Genomic DNA, 18463 nt, shown 5'->3' with positions numbered 1-18463 from the left:
CATATTACCCTTCTTCAAATTAATAAACTCTAGTACTTTAGTTTTCCATAAATCTAAAGGAAAGAACCTATCTAAAAAGGTTGTAGTAAACTCCTCCCATTCAACAGGCCTTATATTTGCGCCTCTATTTCCCTTTTACTCCTTATACCATATGTGAGCAATATCTTGTAACTGATAAGTACCCAACTCTGCACTCTTGCTAGAAGTCACACCCATTATGTCAGTTACCTTCTAAACCATGTTAAGAAACTCCTGTGGATTCTTATCAGACTTGGATCCCAAAAACAAAGGAAGGTTTATTTGGGTGAAGTCCCGAATCCTAGATGCAATAGTATTAGACAATGGAACGGCTAAGATAGTAGCCTACTGATATTTTTAGTTTCTAATGAGATAAGATAAAGTGTGAATAAAACTCTAAATTCGGAATGAGAGACATGCTCACTCAAGGGATCATCCTGAACAGGTGGAGGTACAGGCTGATTTCCATTTCTCCTTTCGCTATTCTTTTTGGGAGTCATGTTCCATAAATGAAAAGAAGATTGAATTACAAAGAGGGCTTAAATTGAGCTCATATTTATTCGTATGACATGAATACTAAAAGAAGGGGAACTTTTCCTAAAATGTATTGTAGCCTCTTGTCCATAAGTGTAGAGCGCTTCACACCCATATATAAGACTCTACTCAACATAGCTTTCAGACTCCCTAGGAAACTTTAAAACATTAGGCTCTGATACCAAGTTTGTAACACCCTAGGGTACATCCTGGACACCACATGGTGCTTACAATCACTAGAGACAACAAGCTAACCCATGAGCTAGTACTTGCTGTAAGCACTAAATAATTACTGATAACAAAAATTGCGGAAACAACTAAATATGTCATAAGGTTTTAATGCTGAAAACAATACAACTAAAATCCACAAGTCTAAAACATAAGCGGAAGTGTTGGAAACAGGCTGATAAAACTGACAACTAACTGATTGTCTAAAAATATCTGAAAGCCTCTAAAAGTGACTGAAAGAGATTTGATGGGATAGGCCCCAACTAAATCCAATTGATTACAGAACTAAACTACTAAAATAACATAATCGGTCCTCGAAATAAGAGGACTCACCACTACTACTGCTACTAATACACTGGGAGGACTAGGTGTGGTTGGTAACCTGAGTGTCCAAACCTATTATATGATATATCATAGCTCAACAAAGAAGTATACGGTTAGTACTTTGAATACACTGGTATACTAGATGGGGTTAGGATGATATGCATGGGCTCACATACATGAATAATTACTGACTAAATGAATAGGATGAGATAACTGATACATGATATGCATGAAAGTTGTTAAATCTAACGATGCATAACCAAGCATATAACATGATACTAAAATAGCCTATAAACTGAAGTACTCAAATACTGATACTGAATAACTGATAACTGTATTCCATGTTAAAACAAACCTAAAATATAACTCTATACAGAATACTAAACTAAGACTATAGGAGCTAGCTATAACCGACATGCCCCAATGTACTATCAGGGTCCAACTTGTAACCCCAGTTGGAAGGGTGTTAGTACCATGCCACGGGTACTAACAATGGTTGTGGGGATCCACTAATCTGATATCTCAAAGGATAAGGGTGTCATGCCTAACTAATGGGAGACCTCTCTAAGTCTATGGTGGCATCGTAGGTCTGGAACATAGGGACTGCTACTGACGTCTCATGCCTACTGATGGAGGAGACAAATACCTCATGCCTACTGATGAGGGAGACACCATTCCTACATTCACTCAGTGCTAAGTCTTTACTCCCAACTGAAGGACACTGATTACTGGACTGGACTAAGTTTGACTAATATGATAACTAACTAAACTGATGATACTCTAATCTATACGAAACCATTTTGAAAATATGGAGACCAAGTAAACAGCTAAGATTTTGAGTATTCATAACCCCCAGTACTTGATAACACTATCAATAGAAACATTCTAAAGCTTCAAAAGCATGATAAGTAGTCATTTCTCAAAATTCATCTCTTAGGCATTTCATCAACCACATGGAGGTCATAAAGTTAAAGCATGGGAATAGTTAAATCATGGCATAATAACATAATTTCAATAAATAAATCATGGGTTAAGGATTTAATATGCAAATATCATCCTTCAAATGGGTCAAAGATTAATTCCAACAAAAACACATGTAAACGTGATTTATAAATCAAAATTCATGGAAGTTCATGGATAAAATTCATGAAAACATGTAAAGGTCATGATTTCAAACTTTAAAATAGATTCTTAGACTCCATAGGTGAAAAGGACCTATGAATTAACATCTAACATACCTTAACTGTTGAATTTTTTTGAGTTCTTGGTGATTTCTTGAAGATTAAACTTGGATAAGAAGAAGCTAGGGTTTTGTTCTTGAGAGAGTTTGTGAAAAGATGAGTAATTTTTCCCTTTTGGGACCTTAATCTAGTGTTATGGGTGAGGCAAAGTAAGGGGCAAGTAACTTAAATACCCCCACATTCTTGGAATTAATAAAACTGATCGTAGCCAGTGGTGCGGTAAGCGATGCATCGCGTTGCTCAGTCGGCGCATTAGGTGACGCACTTCGTTGCTCCCTACCAATGCGATATGCGATGTGTCATGTCCATATTGCATTGCCTCGCTATTTTGAACATATAAACAGGCCTCAAACCTCGCCTGAAAAGTTCAAAACTTACCCGAGATATACTATCAACCACCCCGATCATTAGTCAACTTAAAAATTGACTTTCCAATGCTGAGAAGGTTAGAATTAAAATCATCAAAGTTTAAGAGGCTTTGGAAATGACTAAGTCTTAAAACTTCATGAAATTTTCTAAGTCTTGGATCCCTTTAGCATGCAATAGTGAGCTGAAATGAGCTATGATCTTACGGGGTCTTACATAAACCGACCCAAATAAATTAAAAACTTAAAAGCAGAATCTTTTTGTAATTTTTCAAATTTACTCAAAAATGGGAAAAATAACTAAAAATCAAGACCCTACTACATCACTTCACCCAAAACCATAATTTTCCTATTCCATACATAAAATCTACGTTGTCCTCAAACTAAACTCAAAATTAAGGATAGAAATACTCTATGAGACCTCCAGGATTAGCTAGTAGAATCTTTTAACATCAAGAGGGTTTGTAGAAACCACACTTAGTCTCTTCCATGCTCCTTAGCTCGGGTTTTCGGTACTCAGACTTCACATTAACCTATGACTCAACAAAACAAAGCTACATAAAGCAAAAACTAAAAATTCAAAAATGAAATATCTACCTTAACTTGGTTTACCTTCTATCTAATACCACAAATTGTTGAACTCTAGACCTCTTTAAATATAGGCCACAAAGTTAGCTTTCTAATGCTTCAAGTTTTGCCTTAATTTGATGTCAAGGCCAAAGTTATGGAAAATTCACTTGAAGGCTTGACATACACTACCATGACTATGAATCAGGTCATGAGTCATAACTGCTCGTGATGAGTCATCATGTACAAGTCATATTCACTCTGGTGAAGGACCCTCAGCTGTATCCAATGAACACGACTCCTCTCTACGACCCATAATCGTGGCTACGAGACATATAAATGGACTCATAGTCACAATAATATGCTACCCAAGAACCCTTCCAGTGGTTACAAGTCGAGCATATGAATCGTAGTGAGGCATTACGAGTCATATAGTTGACTTGTATCCTGAACAATAAGGAATCCATGAACCAAGCTTCTGACTATGATTACACCCAATGACTCATAGTTATTTCTAATAAATCATAAGGTTTTGCATTATAGCCAAGATAGTGAAGGCCTTAAACTTAGAGTCCCAGCCTAAGACATAGACTACGACTCATAACAACTTGTAGAATGAGTCGTAATGACCTAGAACCCAATTTTTGGCACATTTTTTCAAGGACTTTTTAAAGTTTTTTTCCACTCCTTTTAAATCCTAACCCACTTTGTTTAGGGTTCCCAAAGACGAGTATAAAATACCTAAAACCCCCAATTCCATCATTAATCATAATTTAACTTAGACAAAACAAAGAGGAGTGATTTCCTTCTTCCTCAAGAGAAAATTAGGGTTTCTCAAGAACAAGATCAATTGTAAGGGTTTTACCAAATCATTTACTTTAGGTATATTGAATATTCATCAGTGGATCCCTTCCACCCATTAATTCCCAAGAACTCCCTAAACTTTTAAGTGCAAAACCTCTTTTCTCTTTTATGGGGACTCAAGTTAACCATGAATTTCATAAACTCTCTTAATTGTTTTGATCCAGAACCATAAAAATATATTTCCTTATGCTAATTTTGTTTCCATATATTTGATAACACCAATGTCTACATCATGATTAGTTCTTGAAATCTTGGGTATTATTCATAATTTTCCCACACTATGGATTGCTCAATGTTTGTGAAGATCAGTTTAAATTAGCTAGTGTTGGTGGGGTATGAACACCTGATACCTAGATATTCATGCATGTTTCACATTTTCAAGCTACAAGTCATTCAGATCATGATTGCATCATTATTTTTAGATTATAATATTCATGTTAAGAATTCTTTAGTTATGAATCATGTTAAATTTATCAGCATCAGTGTTAGTTCAGTAGAGACTAAGACTTAGCACTGAGAGAACCTAGGGCTGAAGGCTCACCTGCCAGCTAAAGACTGAGAAGTAGAAGTCCCTGAGTTATAATACTATGAGCCAACATAGGGTATAATAGGCAACCCACCAGATAAGGACTAAGACACTCTTAGGGGTCACCAGTTAGTAGAGGATTGACACCCTAGGCCTCTGGGACACCAGTTTAGTGGATCCACTCAACTAATGTCTATCCAACTAGGGTTATAGGTTGGAACCCGATTAGCTCAGATTGGGGCATGTTATTTAAATGTTATCTCCCATAGTCTCAGTTCAGTATTCAGATTATTCTAGTTCAGGTTTGCATGACAAAGTGTCCAGACTATTAGTTATTTAGCTAATCAGTTTTACAGGTTATTAAGCACATGTTTTACTTGGTCTTGCATTTGATTTACATCTTCATGAATTCATGTTCAGTACCATTATACTTATACATATCAGTTATTCCTTATCTCACCTACCATTACATTTAAAGTATTGATCGTATACTCTCTTTTGCGCTATATTGTCTTATAACACATATTTGGATGCTTAATTTCCCAATCGTACTTAGACAATCCGTTTGCCACTCAGCTACAACATTGGTGATTCCTCATCGGTCGAGGACTAATTATATTATTTATTAGGATCTCTAGTATTTCAATTTATGTTTATTTCAGCAGTCAGAGTTAGTTAGGGATATGTCCCAATAATTCATCACATTTAGAGGCTTTCAGACATTCATACAATTAGTTGTGTTTTTAGTGATGTGTTTCAAACTTCTTAGTTATTGACTTGACTATTTAAATATTTAATAAATTACTTCCACATAGCATTTTGTTATCTTTCTTCAGTATTCACAGCTTGCGTAAGATCATGGGTTAGCTTAGGGTCACTCTTGGCCTTATGCATCTGTTACAACTAGGGGTAGTCTTGGGTTGTAACAAACTTAGTATCAGAGTACAAGGTTTAAATTATCCTAGGGTGTCTGAAAGCCACATTAAGTGCAGTCTTGTTTATGGGTATGAAGTGCGCCACACTTATGGGTAAAAGGCTACGAGATATTTTAGGAATGTTTTCCTTCTTCTAATATTCATGTCGGGCGATGGGGAATAAGCTCTGTTAAACTTCACCTTCTAACTAATTCTCTACCATTTACAAAAAATTCCTCCTAGACAGGCTAATGAAGGAGAAATAGTGATGAGCTTGTACCACCTATTATAGAATACCCTCTGAATAAGCAAGTCTCCCATGCTGACTTCAGGCCCACTTTTACAGCATTAGAACAATCAATGGCTGCTCAGAATAATCAACAAATCATTTCCCCAACCAACCATTTAGAGAGCATGACAGCAGTCAGAATCCAATACGTTACTTTGATGAATTATCCAGTGTTCTCGGTATCCAAGTCTGAGAAGGATCCACAAGAGTTCTTCGATTATGTATAGAATATAACAAATATCATGGGTGTTACATAGAGTAAGAGTGCTGACTTAGATTATTACCAATTGCAAGAAGTGTATCATACTTGGTTCAAGCAATGGTAGGAGGATAGAGGTGTCGATGCTAGGCCTGTAGAGTAGGATGGGTTTGCTAATGCTTTCTTAGGTTGATTCTTCCCACTTGAGTTGAGGGAGGACAAGGTGTAGGAGTTCATTAATTTGAAGTAGGGTAGCATGAGTGTAAAAGAGTATTTACTGAAGTTCACCCAGCTAGATAGGTATGCTCTAACCATAGTGGCTAATTCTAAGGCCAAGATGAGCAAGTTTATATTTGGTGTTTCTAAGGATGTAGTAAAGAAGTGTAGAACAACTAAGTTATTAAGGAGATGGAACTTTATAGATTGATGGTCTATACTCAGCAGATTGAGAAGGACAAATACAAGGAAAAGGAAAAATAGAATAAGAGACCCAGAACTAGTAGCTTTAACTTTTCTTAGCAAAGGTCAGATGGCGGGAGTCATTCTCAGTTCCATCAGAAATCTTCAGCTCCTTCCCCATCCTCTTCTAGTGCTTTATTTCCTAAGTTCAGACCAGATCATTGGGATAGAGCACCAAGCTATAAGTCCCAAGGGAGTGTTAATCATGGCTGCACCACCCAATTTTTAGGATATGTGATAAAAAACACAAGGGTAAGTGTATGTCCAATAGTGAAGTGTGTTTTGGGTGTGGAAAGTCAGGCTACAGGATCAAGGATTGTCCGGCGGTTTCCTAGAGGGGTAAATATTTTCATTAATGAGGTCAAACTAATTTCTCTTCACCTCCAGTAAGTCACCCGACTCAGCGGGATGCCACCTACAATGCCATTAATGGGAAGTATCAGAATTGGCTCCATCCCTGCAAACTTGATACGATTAGAAAGATTCTCATGATATGGTTACTGGTACATTGCAAGTCTTTCACCTTCATGTTTATGCATTATTAGACCTTGGAGCTTCACTTTCCTTCATGAATCCTTATATAGCAGTAAATTTTGGTGTTAGTCCAAAAATATTAGGAGATCCCTTTGCAATGCCTACTTCAGTGGGTAGTTCCATTATAGATAGACAGATATATAAAAATCACCCAGTCATAGTGACTCAAAAAGTTATCTCAGTAGGCCTTGTAGAATTAAAGATGACTAATTTTGATATCATTCTCAGCATGGATTGGCTTCACTCTTAATATGCTTCAGTTGATTATAAAAACAGAATAGTCCAGTTCTTATTCCCTAATGAGTCAGTCATAGAATAAAGGGGTAGTACTTGAGTAGCTATAGGTCAATTTGTCTCTTACCTTAAGGTAAGGAAGATGATATCTAAGGATTGTATCTATCCCCTTTTTCGAGTCAAGCACTCAAGTTTTAAAACTCTTCCAGTAGTGAATGAGTTTCTAGAAGTGTTCCCTGAAGATCTTCCTAGAGTTCCTCAGAAGAGGGAAATTGACTTCGGAATAGATCTCTTTCTAGATACCCAGCATATTTTATTTCCACCATAAAGAATGGCTCTAGATAAGCTTAATGAATTGAAATAACAGTTGAAAGATCTCTTAAATAAGGTTTGCATCAGGCCTAGTATCTCTCTATGGGGTGCTCCAGTCCTGTTCATATGCAAGAAAGGTAGTGAACAAAGTCACAATCAAGAATAAGTATCCTCTCCCCAAGATTAATGACTTGTTCAACCAACTTCAGGGTGTAAATTATATCTATAAGATAGATCTCAGATCCAGCTATCATCGCTTAGAGTTAGAGAATATGACATTCTGAAGACAACCTTCAGAACTCAGTATGGTCACTTTAAATTTGTAGTAATTTCTTTTGGACTAATGAATACTCCTTCCAGTTTTATGGACTTAATAAATAGAGTGTTCAAGTAGTACTTGGACATGTTCGTAATAGTCTTCATAGATGATATCATTGTCTACTCCCATAGTAAAGTTGAGTATGCAAACCATTTAAGAATTGTTTTACAGACCATTAAGGAGCACCAACTATTTGCCAAGTTTATCAAGTGTGAATTTTAGTTGAAATCAGTAGCTTTTCTCAGTCACATCATTTCGGTAATGGAATTAGAGTTGTTCCTCAAAAGACCAAAGCAGTAAGGAACTAGACTAGACCTATCTCTCCATCAGATATCGAGAGTTTCTTGGGATTAAAAGATTACTATAAATGGTTTTTAAGGTATTTTATTCTATTTCTTCTCCTATATCAATATTGACTCAGAAGAAAGTAAAATTTTAGTGATCCGATTCTTTTGAGAAGAGTTTTCAGGAATTGAAGACTCAACTCATTTTCGCCCCAGTGTTGACTCTATTGGAGGGTTCAGATGGTTTTGTGGTTTATTATGATTCTTCTAGAGTTGGTCTTGGTTGTTTTTTGATGTAGTGAGGCAAGGTCATAGCCTATTCCTTTAGATAGCTTAAACCCTATGAGAAGAATTAGCCGACTCATGATCTTGAGTTGGCAATAGTTGTTTTTGCCTTACAGATATAGAGACATTATCTATATAGGGTTCATGTTAATGTGTTAACTAATCATAAAATCTTACAATATGTATTCATGCAGAAAGACCTAAATCTTCATCAGAGAAGATATCTCGAATTATTACAAGATTATAATATGAGTGTGTTGTATCACCCAGGTAAAGTGAATGTTGTGGTCGATAACCTTAGCCAAAATTCAATGGAAAATGTTTCCCATGTTGAGGATGATAAAAGGAGTTAGTTTGCGAGGTTCATAAGTTGGCTAGATTGGGTGTTTGGTGAGTTAGTTTGCAAGTTTCATTAGTTGGCTAGATTGGGAGTTTGGCTGATTGATTTATCTGATGGTAGTGTATAGGTTCTGAATTATTTAGAATGTTCTTTAGTTTCATAGGTAAACAAAAATCAAGACAAAGATTGTATTCTAGTTAAGTTGAAAGAAATAGTTCGAGATCAGAAGGTTGAGGTTTTCTTCCAAGGGGGAGATAGCGTGCTTCATTGTTAAGGTAGGTTGTGTGTTTCGAATGTGGATAGCATGAGATAGTGAATGCTAGAAGAAGCGCATAGTTTAGGATATTTTATTCATCTAGAAGCCACAGATATGTATCACGATTTGTAGGAAGTCTATTGGTGGAATTGTATGAATAGGGATATTGCAAAATTCGTGGCTAAGTGTTTGAATCGTCAACAAGTTAAGATTGAACACCAAAGACCTAGTGGTATGATCCAGGAGTTTAGCATCCCCACATAGAAGTAGGAAGTGGTAAATATTGATTTTTTTATAGGTTTACCTCATACGCGGCATTAACATAAATTGATTTGGGTCATTGTGGATAGAATTACCAAGTTAGTCCATTGCTGATTAGTTATACTTTATATTCAGTCGAGGATTATGCTAGACTTTATCTCAAGGAGTTTGTAAGGTTGCATAGGGGTTTAATTAACCATCATTTAAGATAGAGGTAGTTAGTTTACCTATCATATTTGGAAGGCTTTTCAAAAGGTTCTTTGTACCCAAGTTCATCTCAATATAGCTTTTCACCCGCAGATAGATGGTCAGGCAAAGAGGACCATTCAGACGTAAAGGAAATGTTGAGGGATTTTATTATCAATTTCAAGGGTAGTTGGGATGATCACTTACCATTTATTGAGTTTACCTACAATAACTGTTATCACTCCAGTATCTATATGGCTTTATTTGAGGCTCTCTATGGTAGGAGGTGTATATCTTCTATTGGTTGGTTTAAAGTTGGTGAGGCTACTTTTATAGGGAAAGATTCAATACACGAGGCAATGGAGAAAGTTTAATTGATTCAAGAAAGGCTGAAGACAACCCAGTGTCATCAGAAATCCTATGCAGATATGAGGAGACAAGAGCTTGAATTTGAAGTTGGAGATCTTTTGTATTTGAAAATTTTTCCAATAAAAGGGGTGAAGAGGTTTGTTAAAAAGGGGAAGATCAGTCCCCACTATGTCATCGCATATAGAATGTTAAGTAATTTGTGGAAGGTATCGTACAATTTAGAGTTTCCTGCAGAGTTAGCATCAGTGCATCCGGTGTTCTATGTCTCTTTGCTAAACAAATGCATTGGTGGTCCAGCTTCAGTCATTCCTTTAGAAAGTCTGGGCGTAGAAGATAGCATCTCCCTAGAAGAATTCCTAATTGAAATCCTCGACCATCAGATTCATAGGTTGAGGAATAAAGAAATTGCCCTGGTTAGGGTTCTATGAAGAAATCAGTCCGTTGAGGGAGCTACTTGGGAAACAGAAGTTGATATGCAAACCACGTATCCCTATCTCTTCTCTATAAATTCAGATTCATCTTAATGTAATGTCTTCCTTAAAGTAGTCCTCTCATTTTCTATCTCAGTTATTTCCATCTACATGTCATAGCATGCATTAATGAATTTAGTTCAGCCCATGTATCATGTTTTCAGATTGGATATTTAATCATGATTCAGCTCATAAGTATTAAGTACATGACTTCAGTCTTCCTAGTACTCCAGCTCAGCTAGTTTCATTTGAGGATAAATGATCACAAGGGGGAGAAATCAATAACATTCATATTGGAATGCAAAAAATGAAATCACAATGATAAGATGAAAGAAAACCCTTAACAGTAAACTTAATGATCAATCAAAGTCAATATAATGAAATCCCAAGATCAATGATAGATCTTGAAATCAAAATATATTTCTAAGTGTGTAAATTATATATCTCTGACTAAAACATACATAAAAGGTATTTATAGTACAAGAGAAAACCCTAAAAACTAAGCTCGACTGAAATAGGAGAAAACTGGGGCAGTGGCCACCTACTCCCCACACCTGTGGTCTGGAAGGAGGCAGGTACTACCTGTGGCCTAGGCACAGGGCGCAGGTTTTGTTTACATGTGGTCAGTAGGTCCTACTTGCGGCCACATGTTAACTTGGTAGGTGTGGGGAGTCAGTTTTTTAGCTCTTCTTTGACTCTCGAACATGCATTAATCAAAATTAAACTGGAAAACATCCCAATCATCCATAGTTTCTCCAAAGTGACCAATAGCACCTTTTTCACAAACTTATCATCCAAAACATGGTTTCCTGCAAAAAATACCTATAAAAGATCAAATCTAACAAAAATCCCTCAGAAACTTGCATATTTTCCTCATTTTGAGCATCGAAAGTGTTATATTTCTATAGCACATCAACACCATCAACTTATAATGTTTGTATGTCCTCAGGCAACAAAAACACAACAAAGAAAAAATGATGCTTAACTAAGAGAATTTGAGATATTTAAGGCAGTTAGACATTACATTAAGTTCGAATCATAACATCCCCTCGTATAAATCTTTTTCAAATCCAACTATGTATAAACATGAAGCTCAACAATGTGACATAAGGGAATCAAGTTATGACAATTACATTAGCAACAGACAACAACTCATAAATACAAATTACACTACCCGAAGCAAGTAGATAGCTTGCAACATGACTCAAGTGCCTTCATAACAAGAATGACCCACTCACTCATATGAAATTATGCATGTTAATGTAGGGACGATCAACAGACACTTATGCTCAACAAAGAATCTCTTTTCAATACATGTCAAATACCATAGTCTTGCCCTTATTTTCTTTACCTTAGCATTCAGATAGTCAAGTAAGGATCACTATAGGACTTTTCTCGGCCTGTAATGTAGGCTTGGGGGCTGGTATGATACATAAGGACATATGAAGTGACTAAGCCTCCTTGGAAGTACACTAACTTTGGGGTCTCACTTACTAGCCAATTCTTTTCATTCCACCCTTATTTCTCTCTTTCATTCTTTTATGCACATTCAGGTTGGGTGTGGTTTTTTATTCTTTCTTTTTTTTCTTTTCAGAATTTTTCTCTGTTTTTCATTACTACTCCCAGCCCTACTTTCTTTTCTCCTATCTTACCCTTCTTCATACCTATTTTACACTACACACCCCTATGATAGCCACCCTCAACTTAAGATTTCTACCTGTGTTGAGGTTCATACTATCCAAGGAGGAACAGGGCTAAAATAGGTAAATTATAATATAAATAGAAAGGTGAATGGTTAAAATAAGAAAAATTAGCTTACAAGGCTCAAAATAAAGATCAAGGGATACTATTCGTACATGGAAGTTATTTAGGATAAAAGTGGACTAAAATAAAAAACAGCCTATGATCCTTTCCTAACTTACTATCATTCAACCTAGTCAAGACTAACCAGGCAAGTTCTGAATTTAATATATAAAGGGAACTAGGTAGTATCTTACACACACATAGCACAGAGTCAATATCACCAAATACTACCTATTCAGTTCATTCAATAGTCTACAAATTGTTATCATGCCCCTAATTCTAATGCCATAAAAAGATCCATAAAGTTCATACATATGTACATACAGGACATCAACATAGTTCTAAGACATAACATTTTATAAGGTTATCAAAAATCAGTCAAAATCTAACTACTACCCTAAATACTTACAATCTCCTAATTACACAAAAACAACTTAATATGAAGAAAAATACAATATGACACATAATTATCCTAGACATGCAATTCTATAATCATATCATAACAGATAAAAAAAGAAGCACGGCAACAAAAACCTACGATGGTATAGTATTCCCCCTCTTCAACTAAAAATTATGCATTGTCCTTAATGCACTAAAATGAAATAAAACATAAGGAAGTGAGAACATACCTGGGATTCACTAAGCCCATGAGTTAGGGGCTTTCTCATATGGGGGCATATAAGCTGGCGGAGGTAGTGGTGGTGGTGGTACACTATTGGATGATGCATCCGCTGCTATCGAGTCACACCTCTACCTATCCATAAATGTAGTCTCTAAAGAATGAGATGGGTAATCTGTTGTAACAAATGACTTAATCTGATTGATAATTTACAATATATGGTTAACTTGTTACAACAGGTTGAATATTTGTTTTTATACAATTTTAATTGAGCTCATATGTTAGACTAATACCTTAATTAATTAAACTAGGACTAGGGGTGAGTTCTCATAGGGTCAACTACTACTTCAATTGAGTTTTTTGGCAATTACATAATGAGAGGGTTAGAAATTGTGCATATCTTTTATAATTTTAAAAAATAATTAAGATCAATTCGAACCAAATTAATATTTTCAAAACTTATCATTCTTTTCCAAATTACAAATCATCCATTTGCGAGAAAAACATTTCATCATTTCAAATCTCGAGTTCTCGCTCTTTTTTCTCTCTCAACAATACAGTACAGACAATAACTACTCAATAAATTGCTCAACCCTTCACAATAAATTGATTTTCTTCTCATTTTCGACCACATAGGTGTTATTTTTGACTTCATTCTTGCTTGTATTAGTTATTTTCTCTATCTTCATAGGTAACAAAGTTCGAGAAGAGTTTTATATTTATTATTTTTTCTAAAAAATAAGGGTTTTTAAGTTAATAATAAAAAATAAAACTTTTAGTTGTATTATCTTTGAGAATGAGTTTTACAATTTTGAGTTTTGATGGTAAAATCGTAGGAAGAACTCAAGAAAACCCTAGTTTATGTTGCAGTGTTCCGTTGACTATCATGGTATTGTTGGACGGTGTTTGTGATGGTCGTTGTGACACTGGTGGTGGCTGTTGATGGCATTAGTTGGTGGTGTTTATGGTGACATTAGTTGGTGGTGTTTATGGTGGCTGTCGGTGGTGTCGGTATTCATGGTGTTTGTGGCATTGGTTGGTGTTTTTGTGGTAATGATTGATGGTATGTCGATATTAGTGGTGTTTATAATGTATTTTTAAAAATTTATACATACATCACTTGTAATATAATTTTTATTTTTCTGTTGTTTGTAGGTAAAATATGTCTTCCAAAATAAAAGAAAGTGAAAGCGGATCAATATCTGACCACCCAACAAAAAAAGTTACAATACAAAGAGATTTGGAAGATCTTCCTGAACAATCTCAGTTAGGGAAAAGTGAAGTTGAGAAGAGATATGAAAATAATGTTGAGGGAAATGAAAAAGGGTCTGTAGATGGTGATGAATAAAATGAAAGTGAGAAAGAGGAGGAATTAGAGAGTGAGAAATAGGATGATCATTGACATGATGATTATGGATCACCAATGGGGCGTGAATTAATATGGACATCCTAGCATCATCCTGTCAAAACTTTTAGTATTAACCAGTTTCAAGTTGCGATACAGATAATGAACCTGCAAATAAACTAAAACTAACTGGTGAACTTATACTTAAATGTCAGCTGGGGAAACTTTTTAATTATTTTAGGAAAATTATGAAGATGGAAAACATAGACGGACTTTTAAGAGGAGTTGCTTTGGACGCTTTCTTGAGCTGCCTGAGGACCCCCCTGCCTGTTTTCAAATGAGGATGATATATGGTCTTCTTAAGTGCAGGATCAAGTACATAGGGGATAATAAAGATTCTGAGGAGTGAGGTAAAAAGATGGATAAAATTTGGATCAACTACTATGGCATGCCAATTTGTTTTGGCTTGCAAGAGTTTGTCATAGTGACAGGCTTGAGATATAATCTTCCAGAAAACCAACTATTGCTAAGGGAATACCCCGCAAAAGATCCAAGGCAAGCAGCAAAACCAACAAACACAAGGAAAAAATAGATGGGTTGTTGGACATTGCTCGATGTGGCTACAAAGCATCGAATTTGTTGATAGATCTCAGGGATATAATTATACCAAAGTAGTACAGGGAGAAATTGTGCTTAGTTTGGTTTGCCCATTCGGTTATATTGGAAAGAGGCATCAATAAGGTCATAGAAGATGATTTGTTGACGCGTGTTGAGGATTTTGATAAATTCAACAATTATCCCTGGGGATACAAAAACTTCTACTTATCTGTCCAATATTTACTAACAAAGCTATCCTCAAGGATGACCATATTATACGACTTTTCTTGGGCTTTCTTGGTAAAATTAGTTGTTATTTTTACTCATCCATTAATTTATACTGAATATAGTTATTAGAGTATGACTTTTTTTATCTTTCTTTGTGTTTACATTTTTTAGGCTTGGGCATTTGAAGCCATTCCTCCCCTCCGAAAGAAGGTAATGGATTATCTGGACGAGGTTTCTTATCCAAGGATGTTTAGGTGGTTGGCTGCAAAGAACAACCCAAAAATTAAGGAGGCTGATCTCTTTAACCCTCCGGATGATGCAGTACGTCTTTTTTAAGTAAAATAATTTTACTCAATGAAAGATATTGAATAGATGTTATATCTAATGCAACAAATGTTATATCTGATGCACCATATGGTACATCTGTTGTGGCAGATTACCCGTTCTATGCCAACTGGTACAACAGATGGATAATTTATTGCGACAGACGATTGATATCTTGCATCATATTACCCATATATTGCTTTGGTTCTCTATACCTGTCTCCCAACAGATTAACCATCTACTACAAATTATACAACAGATGGGTAATCTGATGTAACATATTGTTAATCTATTATGACATACAGATCATCTGTTGCATAACATGTAACCAAATAGATTACCCGTCTTCTGTAACTAGTGCAACAGATTGGTAATAGATTATGACATATGATTGATATTTTGCATCAGATTATCCATGTGTTGCTCTAGTTCTCTAAACTCGACTCAAATAAACTTTAACCATATACTGCAAATTATGCAACAGATGGGTAATCTGATGCAATATATTATTAATCTGTTATAGAAGTTGACTGTGTTAACATGTAACCTAACTGTGAAAATTATTATATTATATGATTTAAATATATCTTTTTTTATAGGTTATGCATCCATGGATCATGCCTACTGAGCAGGAGTTGGTGATGACTTCTTTTATTACTCTAGGTCATGTTGATACTATAGCAGACCCAATGGTGGATTTAATAAAGAAGGAATTGGCTGGAGCAACAGCCATAGAAAGAGTAGTTAGGCAAGGTCAGCCTAATGTTGAGGCTCTTCATGACCAACCTACTAAGGCAGATCCAAAAGCTTCTTTTGGTAGAGTTAGTGGTGTTGGTAGCAGGCTTGCTGATACAGCTACCACTCATGATGATGAGCATGTTGATGCTCAATAAAAAATAAATATGTTTGAAAACACCCCTTCCACAGGACCCTCTCACCCGTCTTTACCCTTGTATTCTCGTTACAAATGTAAAGAGTGCAAGGACAACCAGGATAAACTCTTTACAAAAGTAGAGGCTATCTCTAAAGCTGTCGAGGAATTCTAATCAAAGAGGGGTGTCATACTATCCAAGAAGGTAAGAGAGTCATACACTCCTAGAAAAGAGCAATTAGCAACGTACTCTCCATTCAGAAATAAAAAAATTATAACTCCTTCCTTTCCCAAAAGCTGTTGAAGTTCAGGGGCTATTTAATAAGGTGTAAATGTACGTGGAACTTGGCACCAAAGAGAAGAGAGATTTGTGACGGGCCAAAAATGTCGAGCGAGGTACACCAAATTACCCCACGCATCTTTTTTCCCCCAAGACTTCCAGACTATAACATATATGCGTATGCGGTACGAGGACACAGTAAGTTTACTTTTCCTAACCTAGCCTTCTTATCTACTCCATGAAGAAAAAGCTACAAAACAGATGAGAAATCTGTTGCAACAACTGGGTATTCTGGTGTAATTGGTAGTGGTTTTATTTCCAATTATTATTCATCTGTTCCATAAGTTGTGTTCGATCATTGATTTAGAGAACCCTATGCAATATATGGACCATACGTTGTATCTTTACAATTACTAACCTATTTAAAAATTGACTTCTTATATCATAGTATGTTGACAAAATTCTCTGCCTCATGAGGAAAAGGCAATTAGCATACCTAGAATTTTATGACGCTACCGATAAGATAATGGACCTCGACTTTTGCAAGAATCTCAAGGATAAGTACGATCAACTAAATAATCAAGCGTCAGCCTATGGCGTGGGATTTGATTTTTTAGTTTCTACATTGGACTGGAATGAACAAGAAATGATAAAATATGTTAGATGGGAGAGGTCAAATCCACACGGTAAGAGCTGGACCGAGGCAAAGAGGATTCTAATAGTCATGAGCGTGGACGTCTATAATACCCGTGCTTATTCCTAGCTAGAAATCATCTCAAAAATGCTAGTACTTGATTTGAAATACAAATCTATTTTTGTACCCATGGTATTTTTTAGATTTCTACTTTCTATCAAGTGGGAAATTGAGTTAGCTTTCTAACGATACCAATTTTGTCCAAATCTGACACCAGATGAGGAAGTTATGGATGTTTTACTCAAAACTGACCGCAACGCCCAGGTGCGATGTCCAAGTTGATGGACCGCCAAACAAGTGATGGAAGGCCACTTTGACCATCATAAGCAAGGCAGTAGGGCCACGTTCTAGATAAGGATTGACGGACGAGTTGATGGACCGTCAGATTTTTGACGGACCGTCATCCAGGACGCCAACTCTTATCCAGTGAACCCCATTTTTGGTCCACGTATGACGGTCAAAATAACGGACCGTCAAGTTTCTGACAGATCGTAAGTTGAGTCGTCACATGCCACGTTCAATTTACTTCCAGGCCATTTTAATTGGGGTATTTTGGTCACTTACCACTCGCCTATATATACCCAGATGAGCCCAAATTCAGCCATTTTGCTCATTATTATTTCACAAATAAAAACTAGGGTTTCTTTCTAACTTTACTCTCCAAGAACAAGACCCAATCTTCTTCAAAAATCAAAGGATTTCAAATCCTTCAAGTTCAAAAACATCAAGAACCTTGAGTCAGGTATGCGTAGTGTTTATCTATGGATCCATTTCGTTCATAGAGCTCAAGAACCATGTTTTAAATATTATTTTGTAATTGTCTTGCTGTGATATGAGCATGTACATATTGATGATTGTTGTTTAAGTTTCAAGATGATATCTAAAGGTGTTTTCATGAAGTATATGTGTTTGTTAGTTGAAATCCATGATTTTTATGTGGCTTAATATGGTGAAATTCATGAACACACTTAAGCTAAAAGAATGCACGCAAAGTGTTTGATAATATGCCTAGGATGATAGAATTCAAGTCCCATGATTTAATAGTGCTTAAATGACAAGTCCATGCTCTATACTTTACGATTTCCCATGAATTCCATGTGAATGATATGCGTTGTTATTGTGAAATGGATTGACCATGATATTGAAGCTATGCAAGTATATACATGTTGTATGAATTTTTCTTTCATGTATAAGATGTTGAGAACTATGCTTAGTGTGAAATCCCCTACTCATGATATGGTAAATTGTGGACTCTATTCTTACGATCAAGTCAGTCATGTGTGTCAGATTCCTTCTATTGAGTCCCGGGGGTACTTGTACCCAA

The sequence above is a fragment of the Capsicum annuum genome, chromosome 5, assembly GCF_002878395.1.
Source record: "Capsicum annuum cultivar UCD-10X-F1 chromosome 5, UCD10Xv1.1, whole genome shotgun sequence".
Lineage (NCBI taxonomy): Eukaryota > Viridiplantae > Streptophyta > Magnoliopsida > Solanales > Solanaceae > Capsicum > Capsicum annuum.
The sequence above is the reverse complement of the archived record's forward strand: the minus strand, read 5'-3'. Positions refer to the sequence as shown.